The 24,455-nt window shown below is 51.1% G+C and overlaps 1 protein-coding gene across 1 annotated transcript in view; it reads right to left on the bottom strand.

Annotated features, from left to right (window-relative positions):
• Positions 1-24,455, bottom strand: part of LOC116946075 (protein sidekick-2-like) — a 494,081-nt gene that overhangs the window by 340,238 nt on the left and 129,388 nt on the right.

Here is a 24,455-nt window from a genome sequence, read left to right on the forward strand (position 1 = left end):
GTCGATTCAGCATAAAATGAATACGCGGTGCGGTGGGTAAACCTCACCGAGCACAATTGAGCATATGAACGTCACCGGCAAGGCGGTGCGCCTCTAACCACACCACGCACCGCGTGTGTGCCGCGCCTTCCGGCCTCAATAGGTGCTCGCACAACGCGGCGCGATTGTGGATTGCATGCAGGCCACGTGCTCGATGGAGGAGGGCACGGTTGAAGCTTAACCAATTTAAATAAATGTTTGATAACCTTATGAATTATATAACACCTCGGCGCGGGGCTAGCGGTGTTCTAAGAGAGAGAGAGAGAGAGTGATTTAACTACTTGCTGATGTGTCCACCTCCTCCTTGACAGTGTTGTTAACGGCTCCTCACCTCTCTAGACGACTCAATAACAACCAAATTTCGCTGGTTGCTTCTTCAACAAATGCCTTTCTTGGCATAATGCCCCCACTTCTCCACCCACCCTCTCCTCCCCCAAGGGGCACTCGGTATCCCCAAGGTCCACTACAGCCTACTGTGCGTAACTGACGCGGTGTGTAAATTCAGTATCGATGTTGCAGAGACAAAATTCGGTTCGGGAGGTATTGGTTGCTGTACCACCAGCGCTTGCCCCACAGCGGTCTACGTAGAGGAGTGTTCTTCACTTATTTTTAGAGCGGTGGGCCACGTTCGCCAATGAGACATCATCAGCGCGAGGGCCGTCACACATTTGAAACCATTGGGTCATTGGGTTTGACAGCGTGATGAGGTGCGTCAGGGGCCGCGCTAAAGGACACCAGGGGCCGTCAGTGGGCCCGTGGGCCTTGCAATGAAGAACCCTGGCGTAGGCCATGCAGGGAATCTTTGTCCTTGTGTTTAATAGGATTCCGTTCAACCTCCGCCACTCCCGCCTGCCGTCTTAGTTTAACGTTAAGTTATTAAAAGTCTCGCAATGTGAAAACAAAGATAACACAACATCATTTTTATTTCATCGGCCTATATGCCGCCTTCTATATTTATAGCCAATGCAATATGTTGAACGTGTAATTGCATTTCAGATGTGCGCATGTATCTGATCCGTGTGTCGTTCAGCGGTATAAAGTGAATGCACTGCAATGCAATGCGGATTTATTTAGCATCTATATGGAGCTACATCTCAAGACGCTGTACAGAAACAGTGGGCGTTTTAATTTAATCGAGAGACAGTCTCTGCCTCTGTCTTTATGTGGGTCCATGGGTCTCTATGTAAGTGTATAGGCCACTGCGAATCTGTAAATCTATGGATATCTGAAAATCTACGTGAATCCATATTGCTCTACGTACGTCAATGGGTAGCTATGTTAACGTATTGGTCTTGATGCGATTCCATGGGTCTATGTGTACGTATATAAAACAATGATTTTTTTTATTTAAGTCACGTATACATGTGACCACATATATATATAGGAAGAGAGATGCAGTTAGTCACAATCAGAGTAAAAACAGGATGACAAGGTATCAGCATGTCGTCTTCGCTTTGTTGAATCTTGCCGTTGCGTCAGGACGCAGAATAAGTGAGACTGCGTCAGGACGCGTCGCTCAAAAGGAATGACGCCAGATGTTCGAGTGACGTCTGTAGGAATGAAGCATCCGATGGGTGGCTTGCGCTCGAGAGGACGTGCCAACGAAGGAGACGGAGCGAATACATCAGCCCGTGCGCCGGGTGGATTGTTGCATTGCAGGATCGTGAGGAATCGCGGCGAACGACTTCATCCGACGACGACGATCATACCGATGGTATTTGCTATCGCGTCACGAGATGAGCAATGCACGGGGATCTCTCGCAGAGCGATGCGTGCGGTTTGTGTTGGACAACGGTCAGCGGAAGTGAATATCGCAGAGCTCCCACTGAGCTGTGGTCTACACAGAAGAGGGGCTTGGCACGTTCCACACCCGATCCGTCACTGAGAGTAACGTTAGATCCACGACAGTTTGGACGATATTTGCTATTTGTAATACGCTGAGTTGGCATTTAGCTATAGTATTAAGTGCAGAACCTCATAAATGTGAAGTTTTCTTTGGCGTGCAGTCATCGATGACCAGGCGTCCGGATATGCCGAACGCTTGAGCAACAGAACGATGAACACGTGGCTATTAAAACCACGTGGTGCGCTAATGCCGAGTACAGGAGAGAGAGAGAAAGAGTCCGACATTCCTGTGAATGACGCACGAGATGGGAAATTAGATTACACTTCAACCGATGAATCTAATAACCAGTGGTGGCTGTTGACGACGACGAGGATGATGATGATGATGGTGTGGACCCAGTGATCGTCACTGATGATGATCGTGGTGATGTACACAGTCCATTGTCAATCCACTGCTGGATCAATCCTCGCCACACTGTGCCAGCCATGGTGGTGGGGCGCGTTAGGGGGGTTGATTTACCACGCTGGTGGCAATGCCTGTTGTTGGACGGGGCATGACAATGAACGGGTTCAGATATCACTCGTCACTGATGTTAGCCGTTATTGGGAATCGAACTGGAGTGATCGGCTTTATGGCAGAGTGCTCTAACCACTGCACCACTGCTCCTCCCGATTCTGATGATGATCAAATACGTCTTTTTTATTGCAACTGAGGATGATTAAGATAATGATAGTGATGATTGACAAAGTGCTCGTTGCTGTCATTGATAACGGGGGTTCGTCGACCAAGTTTCTGGCAGTACAATGATATTGATTATGATCGTAATAATAATGATTATGATCTACTTGAATCATAATTGATCTCGACGCCCCCCCCCCCGCCCCCACGTGCGTTCACAGCAGCGCGAGAGAGGGATTCGTCTGTTCGATAAATCCACCACGCGTAAAATATATAATAATAATCCCACGGATAAATCCTTTTTCTCCGCTGCAGCACCGATTGAGCGCTGCAGCAGCAGCGAGACAGTTGATGGGTCGTGGTCGGGGGGGGGGGCTTCGCGCGTGCGTGCGAGCGAGCGCACGCGCAAATAAATAAAAAGCATGCGGGAGCCACGCAGTCATTACGGAATGATAAATCCGGCCGTCAAAAACACTTAGGCTTTGAATGAGCGCGCTTCGCCGAGCGGAAAATAAAGACGGATGTGAAATCGCGGCTCGCAATAGCTGGCAGGGGGGGGGGGGGGCGAGATGAGGGCCGGCGAGATCCCGGGGTGAGTTTGATCCCTGGGTGACTCGCGAGCGAACTCACGTCACAATTGACGAGCACGGGCTCAGAGAGCCCCCATCCCCCAAGTGGCAAGGAATAAACATCGCTATCAAAGGAGTAATTGAGAAAAGTTCTTACGGTTTTTGTTGTTTTGTTTGAATTGAGTAAAGGGAACGATTGAAGTTGGAAGAGAATTATACCAAAGTCGAGCAGTGCGTGGGGAGAAGTAGACAGTGGGTTGATGTGACCTGCACTGTGGTGAGTGGGTGGATGGGTGAGTGAGTAAGTGAGTGAGTGGGTGAGTAAGTGGGTGAGTGTGCGGTTGAGTGTGTTGTTATGACCTGTAGTGTGGTGGTTGTACAAAGTGTGGATGAGACTAAACAGTCTGGAAGGTCAAGTCTTTAACATGAGAGGAGGAATCAGTGGTAAATGTGTCACGGGAATAGCAACCACGGTAGCAGCAATAGAAGAGCAGTAAGGAGGCGACTGACCGTGAGCGAGTGACTGAAGTGAGTCAGTGAGTTCTAAGACCATTAATCTACGTGACTGCTTCACTCGGACATCCAACATTGTCCTTGGGTTAAAAGCGAAATCAGTTCGCCCGTCCCATCTCGTGAGATCACGTGGGCTGAGCCAGTTTGAGCCTGGTCAGTGTTTACATTTTTAGATTGGAAGCCTCATGGGCATATTAGGTGATGTGGCCTTCGGCTGCAAGTTGGCCAGGAAATGACAGTCAGGTAATGGATTATTTAATCGATCTGTGTGGAGCTTTGAGCGTCACCCCCCCCGCCCGCCCCCCAACGCCACCTCGTATCAGAACACTGTGCTACAAAACCGGCCACCTGAGTTCAATTACCGGTGACGGCTTTAGGAAATAGGAATCAGTGGATAAGTGGCGAGTGATGTTTGAACAGGGCCTGGACGACTCGTGTATCCAAAGCACACTCACCGGCGTGGTGAAGTATGCTCAAACAACCGCCCTTGATTGAGACTGCGTTAGGAGCCTTTCATCCAGCAGTGGAGTGACTAAAGGGCTGTCTGTGCGTAAGAAGACCGTCACATTGCCATTACGTGTTTTCGAGTTGCTACCGCGTGTTGTTTGGCACAATGTCCGACGTTTCGCTCCACGTCCTGAGAGCTTTGTCAGGAACTCATTACGTCAACACACACACACGCATATGTGCGTACACCAAAGAACATTTCCACGTATGTAGACCTCGGCACAAGATGCTCCCCCAGCACGTGGAGGGGAAACATCAGGTGACACGCGCTACAACCCAGGCACATTCAGAGAGCTACAATAGCGAGCCACCCCGTGGTTGCTTCTCCATCATACTCCACGGTGACTCTGAAGAGAGGCTGCTGGACTACAAAAAAATAAACACATCCAGAGATTTATAAACGTGACTCGATATGCATTCCTGAATTTTGTACAATAACCTCCTTTATTTTGCGGATGAGATGTCTATTTATATACAAATTTGATTAAAACAACCTTTAGGGTCAAATTCAGTCAAGGGTGTGATAGCGTAAACACAAGTTGCTGGGGAGTATTGGTCACGTTTGTATGTATATATTGAGAGACACAAAATTGATGTCTGCTTATATACACGTTCACGCACAATGATCCACAGCGAGTCGTAATGAGTTGCTCTAAACAGACATATACTGTATACAGAGAGTAACAAGCTTGGCGCAGTGTCAACGCCTGTGTCTCACAGCGAAGAAAGACCTGAGTTCGATACGTGACGCGGTCGTCTTTCTGTGCCTGTATTTGTCTTGCTCTTCCTCTGGGTTCTCCACTTTTCCTCCCATCGTTACCACCCCCGCCTCACTCAGCCCCCCCCTCCCCCTTTAATATGCTACTGGTATTGGACTTGATGTGTTGCTTTATATGGTTTCCAAATTTTGCTAAACCCTGATTGTTTGGTATGCTTCTCTCTCTGTTGTACCCTGTTGTATCTGTGTTAGTTCCCCCCTACTTGGGTGTCTGTATATACATCTGGGGTTATGTGTTTCCTCTCTCTCGTAAATTTAGCTCTTCTGTACCTGGTGATGGCTGCTTGTGTTGCAACCGAAACGTCGTAAGCTATTGTTATTTTTTTTTTTTATATATATATACGTGACTTTACCGGAAAAAAAAAAACAAAGAGCTACTGGTATTGGCCAAACATCTCAATGTGTAGCACGATCCCACTGACAATGAGTCCTCAGACTCAGTGTGGCTCTCCTGAGTGAAAAAGGCAATGGTTACGATCATCTATGTCATTATACTGGCAGCTATAGGCTTCATCTTCTTTGGTTCTTTCGGTAAAGTCACGTAGAATGAGAATAAAATACTAAAATAACACGATAAAATTCTCACGACGTTTCGGCCACAACGCAAGCGAGTGTGCGTCTATACCCTGTGGGGAGCGTTGGCGTAGTGTGTAGCGCGCTTCACTGCACACCACCGGCGACCCGAGTTCACGATCAGCGACAGTGACGGCGAATATTGCAAGCGGTTCTGGGCCTCCCACTAGGTCGACTCGGGCTTTAAAATGAGCGCCCCTTGTGCGGTGCGTAGACGTCGACACTCGGGGTAGACACAAAACAAAAGGCGATCGAGCGGAGTGCTCGCTTCGCCCTTCACGGGACGCTCGGCTAACAGCACTTGCCCCGACGGGGTCTCGAGGGCTACGTGGGGGATCTTTGTTTTTTTTATTTCTGCCCGCGTACGCGCCGCGGACTCGGTTGTTCCACCGCGCGGCCGGTTCCGTGGGGTTGGTTCTTTTTTTTTGGCGCTTGATTACAATGCACAAGCGCGCGCGCGTGCGTACGCTCGCAATTAGGCTTTGTGAGAAGGAGAATTAAATGAGAAAAAAATTAAACGAGATGGGTTTTGTGGCCGTAATTGATTTTTGTGTAACGCTTTTTGTTGTTGTTGTCGGGTGTGAGTCTGTGTGTGTGTGTGTACTTGCGCGCGCGTTTGTGTTGGGGGGGAGGGGGGCTTATTGTAATGGTTAGCGCGCTGCTCTACGAAACGGGCCACCTGGGTTCGATTCCCGCTCACGGGAAACGCCTGTGATGATTATCTTAAACCGTCCTGGGCTTCCCCTAGGTCGACTCAGTCTCAAATAAGCACCTTGTGCGGTTGCGTAAACATCACCACTGGGGAGACAAAGGCGGTCGGGCGTAGTGTTTGCCACCTACCCGCTCGTGCATCCTGCCGGCCTTCATACGTGCTCGCTAACAGCACTTTCCCCAGCAGACTGTTACAGGCTGTCCAGGGGTCTTTGTGTGATGCTGGTCTCCCACCCCATCCTGTGCCGTTCCGGCCTTCATAGGTGCTCGCGAACAGCACTTTCCCCACGCAGTCTGTTAAGGCTACACGTGGCGTGCGGGAGGGATTTTTCTCTTGGGTGTAAGAGAGCGAGAAGAGAGGAAGACGGAGTGTGCATGTGAGTGAAGCAAGCATAACAGGCGGATACGTTTCCCATTTCATACACACGCTGTTTTGATTCAATCGCCATATCTATCCGGGCCGCATAAATAAAAGCAAAACAATGTTACGATTAAATTGCGGGACATGTTTTGAATCCGTATTCCGGCTCCTTTAAGGAGATAAAAAAGAAGTCATACACACACAGAGCGAGAGAGAGAGACGGGGGAGTGAGCGGGTAGGAGGAGATGAGTCAAGAATACCATCACTTAAGATTATTTATCTCGCCGGCCCTTCATATTACAATGCAATGCACCCTTCACTGAATGAACACCCCCTGCAACGCCTCAGGTGCGCTGTATAGAGGAAGAGGGGCTCCTAAGGTTAGGGTCTTAGTAGTGCTATAGTACTCGCTGTTGGAGTTGGCCACACATCCTAATATAGGACTACAGAGCTCGGCCACTTTGCTGCGATTACCCGCACCTCTGAACGCATCACTTTCCTTGACTTCCTCGTGGCCTACTTCCCAAAAGCATTGCTTTTTTATTGTTGCCAGAACGTCCTTCATCAAGCTTTCATCTCCGAACACGTGCCCCTCAATCCACATCGAAATTCCTTTCTAAATTATCATCATCACGCACAGCATCACCACACACACATATTATCACACGACAGAGTGGAAACCAAAGGGATGAATGGAGATGACATGCATCATCTCACGCGCAGGAGCTGACATACATTGGTCCATAGTGAAACCGCGAGGGGGATGAGTCCTTCGCTACCGAGCAGTGGATAGATCATGGCTGCTGCTGCTGATGATAATGAGGATGAATATAGCATAACTTGAGGGTATTGCACGGGTAAGTGCGCACGCGCGTGCACGTGTAATGTATTCCTGCAGAGCAAACATCGTGAATCAACCGAGTTCACGGGGTCAACACATTCTCCCCACGTGCACTACTCTCTCGCGCACCAAGCGCAAATCTTTGTACAGCTGACGCTGCCCACTAATTGACGCTTCAATTAGCCGATGACAGTCATATTAAATGGGGGGGAGGGGGCGGTTGGGGGGAGGGGTTGGTGGGGGGCGGTTTGGGAGGCGCACCGTGGGACAGTGGTTAGTGGCCCACCTGAGGAGTTCCATCACCTTGTCACGGCTACAACAATTCATTGTATGGACGGTGCCTCTGTGGCATTGACCACTTCGCACCCTACAAACACATCGCTGGCACGACGTGGGGAGGACATCGTACAGCGGGTGATTGACAGTGAACAGCCTTAATTAATAACTGTTAATAATAAGCAGCTTCTTTGTTCAGGCGACTGGTGGGCGAAGGTCTGTTGACGTGTAATTGCCATGGACGCACGCAAGAGCCTCGCTCCCACGTGAGCACCCACATACAGCGTTCCGTCTCCTCTTCGGTTGTTAGCTCGAACGCGTTTCTCTTAATTACGGACGTGGTAGCAATAATGTCATTACGCAGGCAGGTCTGATTAATAGACCAATTCCCAATTAAACGCATCGTTGCACACACGCGATATACACACACACACACACGCGATATATATGTATACACACACACGCTGGCGCAAATATCTCCCGTATAGCCTCACAGAATCTTTGTGACAAGTGTTGTGAGCGATAACCTATTGAGAGTGGCGCGGCACAAGAAGGAATGGTTGGCCAGCACCATGTCTGGCCGCCTTTGTCTCCTCCGTGGCATTGTTTACATATCGCACGAGGCACTCATTTGAGGCTGAATAGACCGAGGGGAGGCGAATGACTGGTTCCAATAATAGTCAATTGTATTGGCCATTAACGGGATGAGCAGCACAGCGGGATAACAACTGCACCACCGCTACCCAAGCACGCAACAACAACCGCCATTCGCCACTAAGTGGCGGTGACGTCACAACGGCGCTTGTGCCAGGCTATGTGCACGTTGAGGCCACGTGAAGTTTCGAATGCCCGCCGGCAGGAGGTCACGGGGAAGACCCAGGTGCCACGGGTCGACTGACTGAGATGACTGGCTGATACACCACCTGTACCCCCTACTGTGCCAACTTTGCTATGCTTTAGCCACCCGGCGCTCCGCCCGTTGTTGTGAGCGTCGCTCCTCCGCCCTCCGTTGTTGTTGGAGGGCGACTTCCTCCAACTGCTCAGTAGCGTCCTTCACGAGCCTCCTCCACAAAGGCCGATCTTGACACCGCTGGTACCAGTCATCGGCAAGTCCACTCAGCTCCACATCCTCCTGTACCACATCACTCCATCTCTTCTCTAGCCCGTGCCGTGCCCGTTTAGCTCCCTCTATCCGGCCGAACAAAATATGTTTAGGCATACTCTTTGGTTCTATTCGGTAAAGTCACGTAGGTAAAAAATAAAATAACAAAAATCACGACGTTTCGGCCACAACACAAGTGGCCTTCGTCAGGTGAAGGGACCGTGCTGTCATGAGGATAGCGTTGGAGTGAAAACAGCCAAGCCCAGGTCGCGTCCTTTAAGCTGTGTGGGAGGAAACAAAACGCGTTGACAAAGGAATTAGCATAAAAATGAGCATGATGTACGTAGGAGGTACATGATAGACCATGATGGACCAGGCGCGGGGGGGACCATGATGGACCAGGAGCGGGGGGGGGGGAGAGTGGAGTGAGTGAGTGGAGTGAGTGAGTGGAGTGAGTGGAGTGAGTGAGTGGAGTGAGTGGAGTGAGTGGAGTGAGTGAGTGGAGTGAGTGAGTGAGTGGAGTGAGTGAGTGAGTGGAGTGAGTGAGTGAGTGGAGTGAGTGAGTGAGTGGAGTGAGTGAGTGAGTGGAGAGAAATAAGCAGTTGTGAAAGTTTGGGATACCACTACTTGAAAAAATATATTGTACCATTGAAAATTAGTTTAATGTTTGGTTTGATTTTGAACATCTTTCAATGATTGCTTAATTTTAAACCATCCTCTCGGTTGAAATTGTGTCTGTGTTTGTAAATCTGAATTGCCTCGTGGACAAATCTCTGATAAACACAAGTGGGTTTTGCGTCCTATAAGCTGTGTGTTGTGGCCGAAACGTCATGATTTTTTTATTTTATTTTTTACCTACGTGACTTTACCGAATAGAACCAAAGAGTATGGATCCTTGCAGCCACGAAACCTTCAAATCTAGAAATGTTTAGGCATGCGGTGGCTGAGCATGCGGTTTACATGACAGATGCAGACACAAGCGCACACGGACACACCGACGCACCTAGGGGACGCACATGCATTCACACATGCACACATGCCCAAACAAACTCGCAGACCCATATATAGAAAGGCGCACTGACACAATACTAACGTCTCACCATATAGCCTTAGACAACATTTTTGGGGCAGCACAGTTGCACACACACACACACGCAGGCTCACATCCGCATTCATAGAGTATACACCAACACATACAAACACATACACGTCGACACGCAGACACCCATGCCCGAATTCCCCACGCGCCATGTTCAGCACAGGTATTAATTTCTTACGAATCGACCTCGTTTATTTAACCTCGGCAGCGGGGGCTCATATTCCCTTAGCCCCGCCCTCCCCAACTTACATCCCTCCCCCCGCCCCCCACTCCCCTACCCCTCCTTCTCCCGTCATCCCGGACAGGGTCCCCAGGGGTCCGTGCGGGGCGGAATGTGGACGCGGTGGGTGGGGGGAGAAGAGGAGGATGTAGGGAGGAGGATATCGGGATCTGTGTGGGTGATGTAAGGAGGCGTCCCAGGAGAAGAGAAGAGGGGGGCGGGTTGGGATAAGGCCGCACAACTTTATCCTCAACACGTGTCTGATTACCAAAGATATGGGGGACTAGGTTCACCTCGTGACAAAGACGGCTAAACACGTTACCCACCACGCCGACCAACCATCACATCGCACTGGCAGTATCTGCCCTACATTGTTGGCGCAGACGGCAAAGGTGGCCCAACCCTGCAAGACACAAGGGCGGCTGGGCACGGTCTAACTCACACCACCAATCTCGTGCGCCCTACTGTCCTTAACACGTGCTCGCTAACGACACTTGATTACAATCGTCTCCGTGAACAGGCGATGGGATACCCGTGTTCGAGTTGCGATGGTCCGGAAATCACTGACGCGATTGAGACATGGCGACGAGACACCCACAACCTTATCGAGGCAAATGCACAGTAGGTGTGGGTCCACATTTTACTCCATTCAACAAGGTGACTGATTACGATGGAACCTCAAAAGAACACACATGGCCAGTAGATAATATAACAGTCCTGGGCAACAAATATAGATGGGTTTTTTTTTCCTGCACTGCCCTGTGTTGCCCACAATGGAGCCCCGAAGCATTTCTAGATTTAAAGCTTTCGTGACTGCAAGGATCCATACTCTTTGGTTCTATTCGGTAAAGTCACGTTTATAACAACCGCCAGTCATGCCGAGCGGTCGCCCATTCAAGAGCTCGTCCGATCTCAACCCTCCTGCGCTTGCCACGACTTTGACGAGGTCGTGCACAATCAGAGCGATTTGGGCCGTCGGTGCCCGTGGCCTCGATATCTGCCCCGAAACGCCTCCTCTCTCGTGCCCAGAAACGCCTCCTCTCTCGTGCGCCGAACGCACGACGCTAAGCACAGGGAGGACGCGTCATCATTGATCGGGGTGGGATCTTTTTGGTTTTTTCTCCGTTCGTCTATGAGTCGTGCCCTTATTTTTTTTAATTCACGGTGGGTGGGGGGCGGGGGGGGGGGTTTCAGTTAGTTGCGCGGTGCTCGACTTCATAGGTGCTCGCTAACTAATAGTACTTGCCGCAATACAACGTGGTACAATCACTCTCTTTGTGACGTGTCGGTCCCCACGTGACCGTGGTTCGCGTGCAATGGCGAGTGCGCTGAGCTACGATGCCGGGCCGGCATCACAGCTGACTTGTATTTATGACCGCCGCGAACATTGCGATTGGGGGATGATATTATGAACCGATTCTGTAGTTGGTTGCTAGTTGTGGTGGTGGTGTTTGTGGGGGTGGCGAGCGAACGCGTGAGATGAGTGACCACGGACGAGGCGCTCGAAAGCGACAGGCACATCCATTGGGCCAGTCACCAGGGCCACTCAACTCGTTTCACTCTCGAGTGCTGACAGTGGAGGCTAATTGAATGATTGATAACTCTCAGCGCCACGTCGCTTCAGTACTTGGCGGCGCGGATATATTTTGTTTAATTCAGCCCCATAGCAAGCTCCTTCATCATCAGCGCCACGTACACTTCGCTCGCGTCTCCTCCCCCCCCCTCCTCATCGACCAACTCTTTATGAGGAGCCCCACCCCCCTCCCCCCTCTCTCCCACCTTGGTCCGATCTTATCCCGTGCAGGCAAAAGTATATTTTAGGCGATATGATTATTGTACTGTGGGGCTGTTGTATACGCGAGAGAGAGAGCGAGAGAGAGAGAGGGGGGCGGTGAGAGAGGAGTCAACCCACGAATTAGGCGCGTGTTATTTTTAGAGCGAACAGACAAAAGGACGAAATGAATTAGCTCATTATGCGCGTGCAATTACAAGATATCACTCCCACGCATGCTCTCGAGCGCAAGCGCGATTAATTACAAGGACGTCTGCCGCGCCAAGTGAAGGCGCGCAAATGCGGAGGGGAGGGGGTTGGTGGGACTGGTAGAGGGTGGGGAGGAGAGGACATGTGCCCCCCCCCCCCCACTATTCTCTTTTTCACCCCACCCCCCCGCCTGTCCAACACACACACAATAAATACAAAGATCCCCCGTGTAGCTTTAACAAACTGTTTTGGCAAGTGCTGTTAGCGAGCACCGACCTCGGCACACGAAGGGAGTGGGTGGACAGAACCACGCCCGGCCGCCTTCGTCTCCCGAGTGGCGATGTTTACACACCGCTCTCTGTACTCATTTGAGGCTGAGTCAACCGATGGGAGGCACACCACCGGTTCGGATATTCGTCACCGATGTTGGTCTTGAGCCCAAATCGAACTCGGGTGGCCGCGGGTCCTCAGCGCAGTGCGCTAACCGCGACACTACCGCGTCAACACACGCACGCGCAGACACGCGCGCGCGCGCAGACAAATACACCACGAATAGTCCATGGGCCGGAGCCAAAAAAAAATCGCTACCACCTTCGGCAGTAAAACTTTAGGAGCACCGATTTATTTATACGGCCAATACTAGTGAATGATTTGATAACACCACTCATTTCCAACGGTTATCACATAATTCACTGGTGTTGGCCGTGCACAGACTGAAACCGGAAAGTGATTCCGCCCTCAGGTTGTACCGACGAGTGAAATATCTGGCGCGGGCTCGTGGACGATCATAACTCACACGAATACGACAGCACCCTACTTTGCTCCCCTCCAACCATCAGTATCACCATCCTCACCATAACTCCTCTATACACCACGCAGGCACACCTGGTCGAATCTCTCTCTCTCTGCTGCGAAGGGCCGTTGTCCGAAACATCGTACACATTTACTTTTCTTCTTCTTCTTCCAATCTGAGGCAGTGATGTTGACGCACGTGCTGAGTGTTTGTTTATACTGTAGGAGCAAGTGCTGTGAGCGAGCACATATCTAGGCCGCCACGTCACACGAGGCGATCGGTGGCCAGAACTACGCCCGGCCGCCTTTGCCTCCCTAGTGGCGATGTTTGTATATTCCACCAGGTACAGTACTTAATAGAGGCCGAGTCTACCTGGTGGAGGGTTGGGGGGGGCAGGACTGATTCAGACAATTGTCTCTGGTGTTGGTCGTGAGCGGGAATCGAACCTGGGTTTGTAGCGCAGCGCGCTAATCCCCCCCCCCCACCCAGCATCTGCACCCCAACCCACACACACAGCCAGCTGTAATCAACTCTACCCCGCTCCATCCACCAGCACCAGCACAGACACCCACCCTCTGCGCAAAGTCTCCCAGTGCGCGCTAACGAATTGGAACCGTGGCCGACCCGCGGTGATTGCGGAGCCATTCCCCCAACAGGGTGGCCAGGAAGCAGCTGTTCAGCGGATTCAAGGTGTCCGCGCAATGTGTCTCCCCCCCTCCGCCTCCTCATCCCCCCCTCCCCACAACCCGCTCCTCCTCTCCTGTCTCCTCCTCTAACTCAGCACGCGAACTAAAGCCGTTCGTCGTTGTCGTCATTAAAATGCCATTAATTCCCCGTTGCAAAGGCGCGCGTTCGGCGATCGTGCGCGCGCGTAGTGGTGGTGGCACGGCGCAATGGTCGCCGCTGGGCGCCATGCAGATGACTGCCCCATGCCAAGAAAATTAATGCCTCCATCCCTTCTTGTCGACTGCTGCGTTCTCTCTGGCTGGGGTTTGCCTCGTGTGTGCCAGCGCGCGAGTGCAGTATTTTGGCCGATTCGTCGAAGCTGGTTAAACGTTTTAGAAGAGATAAAAGTACCCACACGTTAGCGCGCCGAGCTACGAACCCGGCCACCCGAGTTCGATTCCTGCTCACGGCCGACACCCAGTGACGATTATTTGAACCGGTCCTGGGCGTCCCCTAGGTCGACTCAGCCTCAATTAGTATCTGGTGTGGTGTGTAAACATCGCCACAAGGGAGAAAATGGCGGCCAGGCGTAGTGAGGGGCATCCACTCTCTCGTGTGCCGTTCCATTCTTCATAGATGCTCGCTAACATTACTTGCCCGAACAGCCTATTAATGCTGGGGGATCTTTGTCTTTGTGTGACTGCGTTGGTACAGTGGACATTCAACAGATTCGTCGATATACATATCGCATAGCAGACGTTTTGGAAAATGCCTGTCCCTGCTACTAAAAAGGGTCATTGCTCGAAACGTTACCTATGATATGACGTCTTTCATTTAAGCTTCCCCCCCCCCCCAGCGTTATTGTGTGATTGTGCTCCACGTCCCCCGCACCCCCGGGAAAAAAATGAGACAGACCATTTATCAGATGGTTCAGATTGCGAAATTTAAAATAGATCGTTTTCACCTACAGCCAATTTTAAATACATTTCACATCATATACGTAAAAGTAAAGGTGAAAGGACCTTCAAAAAAATACCTAACTCAACCGGAGCTCCAGAAATCCCCTCTCTAGTCGGAGGTGCCTCGGCCTACTCTTCCACGGTGGCCAGTAGGTGTTGGAAGATGTGCGAGCAGACGCGCTTCTGCGTACGCAGGTCAACCTCGATTCCAGACCGCGTGTACGCCGCATGCGTCGTGACGCTAGAGGAAAACGCCTCCACGTGTCCCTTTGTGTCGTGGCATCGGCGACGTTCCGCGCGGTGTCCATTCCCCTCTGTTCCCCGTCCCAGGTTCGCTGCAGTTGTCTCGGTCAACGTCACCGTTCCATCGTGACCAAAAGACCGACGCTGAAAGTTTTTTTTACTGTCTTTGAAATCGAGTCACGTGGGACAAAACAATAAATGAACATGTCATTACCCCGCCCGACGACGCAACGCCCCTGCAAAAATACCCCTCAACCCCCCCCCCCCCCCGTACTCACCTCCCCCTCCCCCCCAAAAAAAAGATTCTCACACGAGTGTTGCATTCGCTGTGATTCATCGTTTCGCCCCGTAATGAAAGCACAGCGATGAATAATAGAAGAAAGGTCAGTGTTAACACGCGGACGCGATACACAGCAGCAGCAACAGCAGTAGCAACAACAGCAGCAGCAACACGACAAGCAGTAGCAACATCATCATCAGCAGCAACAGCAGCAGTAACAACATCAGCAGCAGCAACAGTAGCAACATCATCATCAGCAGCAACAGCAGCAGCGCAGCAACAACAGCAACAACATCGGCAGCAGCAGCGTGCAGAGGTGCAAGCCCACACATCATATGCAGCGGGGCACTTGCACTTCTCAGTTACAAAGGCAAAGACCGCCCCTCCCCGCCCCTATAGCCTGAACAGACTGTTGGAGGCAAGCGCTCTTAGCGAGCACCTATTAAGGCCAGCACGGCCCACGATAGGGCGTGTGGCCAGCACCACGCCCGACCGCCTTTGTCTCCCCAGTGGCGATGTTTACACATCGTGTTTACACTTGCACACACAGATGCATGCGCATTCAGTCTCCTCTCTCTGTTGTCTACAACAGCGGCAACAGACAAACAACTCTCGGACAAACCCAAAAGTAAAATAAAGCGGTTTCCCTACTCTAGGCATTGGCCCCCACTTCCTGTGGATAGCCCTGCAGAGCCAGCGGTGGAAATTCCACGATCCCACGTCGGGGTGTGTGTCTCTCCATCCGACATCCGTCTGGTTGACTTCCTCCCAAAAGTGACACGGATTTTATCGACCCTCGGAGCAAACCCTGAAAATATCCTCACGCTGTTCCAGTGCTCGTGTCTGGACGCCCCGCACGAGAAAGGATGTATATTTTTTCTCACACAAGGATCAGTATTGATCCTTGCTATGTAATAAGATGTTAAATGTCTTGTATAAGGTCATGCAAGAGCCTGTAACATGTATAGCACATACATCATCATGCCGGGTCCATTGGACGCAGGTCTGTATCGTTCAGTAAATACCAAACATAGCATAGTAACATTTTGGATGGGGGGGGGGGGGTTGACAAATAATTTCGTGAAACCAAGTTGATTGAATAGAAATTAAGTGCACTGCGCTTTGCACCCGTCGATCCGAGTTCGAATCCTGCTCACCACCAATAACATTTGCGAACATTTGAACCGGTACCGGGCCACCACAAGGTCGACTCAGGCTGAATTTAGTACTTGGCGTGGCGTGTGAACAACTGCACTGGGGAGGTGAACACGCGGTGTTGGCCATGCACCCCTTCGCGTGTCGCGCTGGCCTTAATAGGTGCTCGCTAACATCACTTGCCGCAGTAGTATGTCAACGGCTATACGGGGGGGGGATCTTTATCTTTGTGTTGGTGTGTGGTAGGGAGCGGTGGCGCAGTTGTTTGCGCACTGACTTTTGGTGGTGATGTTGATGGTGGTGATGATGTCCCGGTGCTAAGCTCCACCAGACCCGTTTCTCCTGGGAAGCTGCGTGGGCTGTGTGCGCCTGTGTGGTGGAGAGATCACTGATGATGAAGCCCGGTGCTAAGCACTTTGGAGAAGCTTCAGGTCTTCTCGGCCACAGTCATTCCCTCCCTTCTCTACACTTGCGAAACGTGGGCCCCCGTAATGGAACATCTTCGCCGGTTAGAAACATTTGACTGGCCTGCCTACGATCCATCCTGGGTTTAACTAGGCTGTATTGTGTGGGGAGCTCACAAATCCTTGAAAGATCTGGACAAAGTCCCATTGGTGAGCTCCTCCGGCAGGCAAGGCTGCGTTGGCTAGGTCATGTAGCCCGCATGCCCAGTCAACGCATGCCTCAACAGTTTTTGATCGGCCCGATCGAGGGCGGCTAAACGGTGGTGCGGTACGGGCTAGAGAAGAGATGGAGTGATTTGGTACAGGAGGATGTGGAGCTGAGTGGACTTGCCGATGACTGATACCAGCGGTGTCAAGATCGGCCTCTGTGGAGGATGCTCGTTAATGACGCTACTGGGCAGTTGGAGGCAGTCGCCCTCCGACAACAACGGAGGGGGGAGGACCGACGCTCTCAACAACGAGCGGAGCGCCGGGTGGCTAAAGCACAGCAATTTGGCATAGTAGGGGGCACAGGTGGTGCATCAGCCAGTCATCTCAGTCAGTCGACCTGTGGCACCTGGGTCTCGCCCGTGACCTCCTGCCAGCGTGCGTTCGACACTTCACGTGGCCTCAACGTGCACATAGCTTGACACAAGCGTCGTGGTGACGTCACCGCCACTTAGTGGCGAATGGCGGTTGCTGTTGCACGTGTCTATATCGGGGTGGATGGGAAAGTTCGCGGATGAGTGTATGCGTGTGTCATGTATGTATGTATGTACGTTGGTAAATGTATTTAACACCGTACGTAGCCAACCGTGCTCAGTGGGGCGTGGTGCCTAGCCATACCCTCGCCATGCGCGTGTCGTGCCAATCTTCATGGGTGCTCCCTAACAGGAAAATAATATTTGTCTTTGTCATCATATGCCATTAGTCTAACGTTAGCGGCGATTTTTTTTTATTCTCGTCGTGCGCCGTTTCTGCCTTAATATGTGCTCGCTAACAGCAATAATTTAAAAGGCTCGGTACGGCTATACGAGCTACCATTGTGTTTGTACGCGAGCTTCTTTTTTTCCTCTCGCCATTAAATCGTTTATCTATTCAAATTACATCGGCTCATCCAATGTGGGATATTGTATGTTTAACATGAGCATTAGCGGTCAAGTGATGTCAGGATATTGCGTTCGGCGGTAAAAACTACAACGTGCTTAGGTCAAGAATGTGTAAACGAAGCATCTCATTGGCACAGCTTCATCATCTTTAGGCTCACCGTGCGTGTGTGTTTGTATATGGAGCGGTGGCGCAGTGATTAGCGCACTGCGCGACGAACCCGGATAACCGAGTTCGATTTCCGCTAACGGCCAACATCAGTGACGATTATCTGAACCGATCCTGCCCCACTCTCCGCCCCCCCTAGGTCGACTCAACCTCAAATGAGTACCTGGTGCAGTGCGTAAAAACATCGCCCCTGGGGAGACAAAGGCGGCTGGGCGTGGTGCTAGCCGCTCACCCCCTCGTGTGCCGTTCTTGCCTTCATAGGTGCTCGCTAATAGCAGTTGCCCCAACAGTCTGTTTAGGCTATAGGGGGGGATCGTTGTCTTTGTTTTTAGGGCGTACGCGTAAGTGTCTGGACGTGTGCACGCGTGCGCACTCGATGCGCACCTAACCTGGCACGAGCGCTGTGGTGGCGTCACCGTAACGACGTGGCCAATGGAGGCTCTCGTGTGTGCGTGCGAGGGAGCCTACTGTGCTATGAGGCCTGCGACCTGGGTTAAATTCTCAGCCACGGCTAACATCAGTGGCGAATGCCATTAGAACCGTGTCTGGGTCTCCCCTATATCGACTCAGCCCATAAAGCTACTCTTTAACGATGTGTGAATATCAAGCATAGAGCAATCAAAGGTCAGGTTCTCCTTTGTGTAATGAAGTTGCATGAGCTATGATACACGCTTTAGCATATATATTTTATCATCATTCAACACTCGCCTTAATTGGTGGTGCTGCATCACGGCAATTTGCTTCGGTGGTGCAGTGGTTAGGGCGATGCGCTTCGAATCCCACAGAGGCTTTTGGGGCGCATGAGCCGCTCGCAAGCACACACGAAGGCCGCCACGGCACACAAGGGGGTGGTGTTGGTGAGCACCCACGCCCGGCCCCCTTTGTCTCCCCGGGCTCTGATGTTTTACACACTGCACCACCAGGTACTTGTTTATTTTGGCTTAGTCGATACGAAGGTTGTGGTGGGTGCGGGGGAGGGAACTGATTCAGATATCACTCGCTAAGGACCACTGCGCCACCCGCTCTCCATACGATAACAGTACGGCACACGTGCACACACACGCGCACGGATATACGTAAACCGCGTCAGACCAATCCAGCTTAGGTCGACAGATGCTGGGCGAGTCGATTGTGTGAGTTATTGCGTTTTAATACGTATTCAAGCGAGACGCGCCCTCCGTCACATTGCCGGGCTGTGTTAAGTCATTGCGGGAGTTGGTTCTTTGTTTTTGTACATAACGGGGAACTTTATGCGACGCTGCTCCGTGGCTGTGATGATGCGCACGTGTTGATGTTGGCCCATGCCATCACGTGGGCGCAATGTGATTGAATCATTTTTTTTTATTTGCAGGCAGGGCAGTTAGCGGATCACGCGGAGGCTTGCGAGACTGTCAAGCAGCCCCTGCTGCTCGGATGTAAGGTGGCAGCAGGGAAACAAGTAGCTTCGTGAATCAATCTGTGCGGAGTAATGCTTTCTTGTTGTTGTTACGTTATCCATTCCAACGCGTCGTGCGTTATTTTGCTCCCACATCATTATCATAAGTGTGGTGATCATCGGCAACAATTCATCCGCTGCTCGACACAAACAAAAACTTTGGATGCGCGACCAACCTCGCACGGCAGGTTGTTTATATCCTATGGTGTTACGTGGTGGGTAGCGGAGGGTAGTACAGCAAACTCCATAGTTGTACTGCACCCTATGCTCCCACATCTATGCTCATCGCCTTCTCCAACTCCACTCTAACCAGCGTGGTGAAGAATAATCAAATACCCCCCCCCCCACGCCACGATGCAGCACACAGCAGTTGGGGGGGGAGCTCGCCATCCCGTAGTGGAACGCCAACAACAACAGCAACAACAATGGGTCGCTCGCTGCACGTGCGCGCCTCTGTAACCAACCAGCGCCCATCAATTGTGCGCACTCTAATAAACAGAACAATCATGATCCCGGACAAAGATGTTTTTTTTTATTGAACTGACATCGTAGTTACAGCCGGTGAACCAAGATCTCACTCGCGAATTCCAAACGAGTCTGTCCAGAGCTCCCATGTGGTTAAATAAAGGAACGCAGGGTTTGGCTTGAGCGCGCGCTGTCCATCTGGTCTCAACATCTGCAGCTCCGTGGCCTTACCTTGATATTGAGGCGTGTTGGGAAGGGAATTGGTGGTGGTGGTGGTTATAGATGCCAGTTTGGTCAACCCCTCCTCCCCTCCCACCGCCTCTCCTCCTCCTCTCATTGCACCGCGAACGCAAAGTCCCCGGACTGCAGCCCTAGTTAAGAACTAAAAGTAAAAAATATATCAAATAGAATCCGCAGGGCTTGCCGGCTCTGTCAGGTGTAGGGTAACAGCGCTCTTTTATTTTGGCACCTTTTGAAGAGACCTTCTCGTGAAAGGAGGAGAGAGAAGGGCAGCCGTCAGCCCCCAGGATGGAAGAAAGACAGGTTTGAAGACCTGTGAAGTCCGCTCGCCGAATACCGTAACTGCTCTGAACTCTTCTGGCTCCCGCGTGGCGCCTTTATTGCACCGGGATTATCTCAATTCGCAGTCTCGGTTTCTCTTTTTTTTCATTCCTCACCGAAGAAGTTAAGGATGCTCTGTATCTGCCCAGTTTCAGCGGTGAGAGCATGGCCGTGTGCTCCCTTTGGTTGAAGAGGCTACAAAGTCGCCGAGGGAGTCACCCGCCCCCGCCACCTCGTCTCGGGTTAATGACACGTGCGGGTAGATGCATTGGATTGGGTTTCACCGTTAGTGAAGGGGAAAATGCGTGGGACGTATTTTGTGTTGGGCTTATTTTGCGCCATGCCTAGTCAGCCGCGTGTATTTGATTTGGTCCTTGTATACGTATATAATTGATGTAGAGTCTTCGTGCGATGTTATTGGAATGAATGGCGCTGTATAAAATGAAAATATTACGAATATTAATGAGGGAGGGGGTTGTTTATGCTCTGTCAGAGAAGAAAAACCGTGGATACGCATGGATTATTTAAGGCGCTTTCCAACTTGCAGTGTTGTCCTCTGGAATTGTATAATTGGGTGGTAATCACGATATGTTAAATGCCCACGTATCGGGCAGCCTTTTGACGACATTTGTTGCTTTTTTACGGAGCGAATCCCAAATAGCAATACAAATGTCTACTTATAAAGTTATTTATCTTAGTTCATCTTGACGAGGGTTATCATGACTCCCACGTTCCAGACTTCCAGACGGAGCTAATACATTCCTGCTTTCATGCTCTAGTTGGAAATAATGTAAACGATATAATTGGCCAACACACAATAACGTAGCAGACCATAACACGGTATTTTTAAGACTCGGGGAGGCTTTTCGTTAGAGAAGTACAGTGAGGGAAAAAAAGTATTTGATCCCCTGCTGATTTTGTACGTTTGCCCACTGACAAAGAAATGATCAGTCTATAATTTTAATGGTAGGTTTATTTGAACGGTGAGAGACAGAATAACAACAACAATATCCAGATAAACGCATGTCAAAAATGTTATACATTTATTTGCATTTTAATGAGGGAAATAAGTATTTGACCCCTCTGCAAAACATGACTTAGTACTTGGTGGCAAACCCCTTGTTGGCAATCACAGAGGTCAGACGTTTCTTGTAGTTGGCCACCAGGTTTGCACACATCTCAGGAGGGATTTTGTCCCACTCCTCTTTGCAGATTTTCTCCAAGTCATTTAGGTGTCGAGGCTGACGTTTGGCAACTCGAACCTTCAGCTCCCTCCACATATTTTCTATGGGATTAAGGTCTGGAGACTGGCTAGGCCACTCCAGGACCTTAATGTGCTTCTTCTTGAGCCACTCCGTTGTTGCCTTGGCCGTGTGTTTTGGGTCATTGTCATGCTGGAATACCCATCCACGACCCATTTTCAATGCCCTGGCTGAGGGAAGGAGGTTCTCATCGAAGATTTGACGGTATATGGCCCCGTCCATCGTCCCTTTGATGCGGTACAGTTGTCCTGTCCCCTTAGCAGAAAAAACACCCCCAAAGCATAATGTTTCCACCTCCATGTTTGACGGTGGGGATGGTGTTCTTGGGGTCATAGGCAGCATTCCTCCTCCTCCAAACACGGCGAGTTGAGTTGATGCCAAAGAGCTCCATTTTGGTCTCATCTGACCACAACACTTTCACCCAGTGGTCCTCTGAATCATTCAGATGTTCATTGGCAAACTTCAGACGGGCATGTATATGTGCTTCCGTGAGCAGGGGGAACCTTGCGGGCGCTGCAGGATTTCAGTCCTTCACGGCATAGTGTGTTACCAATTGTTTTATTGGTGACTATGGTCCCAGCTGCCTTGAGATCATTGACAAGATCCTCCCGTGTAGTTCTGGGCTGATTCTTCACCGTTCTTATGATCATTGCAACTCCACGAGGTGAGATCTTGCATGGAGCCCCAGGCCGACGGAGATTCACAGTTCTTTTGTGTTTCTTCCATTTGCGAATAATCGCACCAACTGTTGTCACCTTCTCACCAAAATGCTCGGCAATGGTCTTGTAGCCCATTCCAGCCTTGTGTAGTCGATGGGCAATAGGCAGACCAACTCCACGGTAGGTCCTGGTGTCAAGGACATGGGCCCGCATCCGCTGTTCCGTCACTATGTAGTCCAGCAGATGTTCTTGCATGGACCCGGCAAGCATCCATGATGTTATGTGGATGCGCCGATGCCGGAACAGCGTGTTGGTAATTACAAGCCCATGGGCTGCACAAAAATCTAGCCGCCTCCTTTCGTTGTTATTGAGCTGATCTGGCCCATGCCTTCCAGTCACTCCAGACCAGGTGCCAGCATCATGACCAACTCGGGCATTGAAGTCACCCAACAGGATGATTCTATCCTGAGGGGCCACTTTAGCTAGCACCTTTGACAGGAGGTGATAGAATGCATCTGACTCATCGGACTTGCCTGCATAAGTAACTACGACCACCACTCCTCGCCTCTGATTGATGGAAAGGCGAGCCCAAAGTAACCTGGGGCTTACAGCTTCCCACAACTCACCGCCACGCTCCCACGCCCCCTTTATTCTTTCGTTCAGAAGAAGAGCCACTCCCTGTTATTTGGCAGTCTCCTGCCCCGAGTAAAGGACTGTCCACCCCTCATGGTGGCAGGAGCCAGAGCTGGTCCACCGGACCTCCTAAATATCACAGAGATCCAGGCGGTAACGGTCCAACTCCCGACAGAGGAGTGGTAGCCTCTCCTCCGCAGTGAGCGTTCGAATATTCCACATGGCCACACAAAGTGTTTTTTTTTTTTCTGGAGGAGCCCCGAGGGTAAGGATTCAGTCTCGTTTTCTCCGCCAAATGGGGTTTGGCCAGGAGACGTCATAGACGCCTATCCCCCCGGGGCCTCCGGCACAAGCTTATTACATTTTTTAACTCCTAGTTTAAAAATGGTAATTAGTGGTAATTAATTGAAGGTGGAGGAGTTACCAGCCTCTAGCACCCGTCCAGAGCCCCCATTTGGCCGCTGTGGTGGTTACAGACGCCATGAGGGGAATGGCCAATTTAAGTTGGCCCTCCCCTCATGGCACTGCCCACCACAGCATTGCTGTCCGGCACCATGAGGAGGTATGGGGTTGTTTTTGCTGGAATCACACGTGCACACACTCATCCACCAACCCACCCTCCTATCCACTGCGACACACAAACAAAGATAAATATTCCTCCTATAGCCATAACAGACTGTTGGGGCAAGTGCTGTTAGCTAGCACCTCTGAAGACCGGGACGGCACACGAGGGGGTGGGTGGTCAGCACCACGCCCGAACACCTATGTCTCCCGAGTTGCGATGTTTACACACCGCACCAGACACTCAATTTGTGTACAGGACATAGCGATTGAGATAGCATCCCCTTCCCGGTTTGGTATTTAAACCGTAGGGGGTGAGTGCTGTTAACGAGCCCCTATTATGGCCGGAACAATGCACGAGAGGGTAACGGTGGGGCCAAGCAATGTTTACTACACACCGCACCATGTAGGTACTCATTGGAGGCTGAATCGACCTAGGGGAGGCGCCTGCACCGGTTCAGAAAATTGTAACTGGCGTTGACCGTGAGCGGGAATCGCACTCGGGTCGCCGGATTCGTAACGCAGTGGAGTGCTAACCGCTACACTGTCGCCTCCCTCCGACACACGCACACACACACACACTCGTCCGCCAACCCACCCTCTAATCCACCCACGACACGCGCGCACACACACCCGTATGTCCACTCTGCCCTCTAGACGTGGGCCGAGTGAAATATTTGTCCAAATTAACACTGCCGAGCTCTAAGTAAGGGGATTCGTGGATGCGCCGCCGGCTTCTAAGTCGTTGGGATTTTGCGTCAAGAGAATACTTCATCAATGGGGTCTACCATCGATGGGGCAAGCAAGTGGCTGGCGTATTAGAGAGTAGCAGCATTAAGACAGTTTGGTCTGTTAGCTCGCTTATAATTAAATGGATGAATTTGTGTAATCCAGTGGCGGTTAATCCCCTGTGGGCGAGAGCCAATGTACCGGGATAGCGGAGAACGAGATGAGAGAGAGATGTATGGGGG

Source organism: Petromyzon marinus, chromosome 26 (assembly GCF_048934315.1).
Source record: "Petromyzon marinus isolate PM22_M1 ecotype Great Lakes invasive population chromosome 26, UKy_Petmar_22M1.pri1.0, whole genome shotgun sequence".
Classification (NCBI taxonomy): domain Eukaryota; kingdom Metazoa; phylum Chordata; class Hyperoartia; order Petromyzontiformes; family Petromyzontidae; genus Petromyzon; species Petromyzon marinus.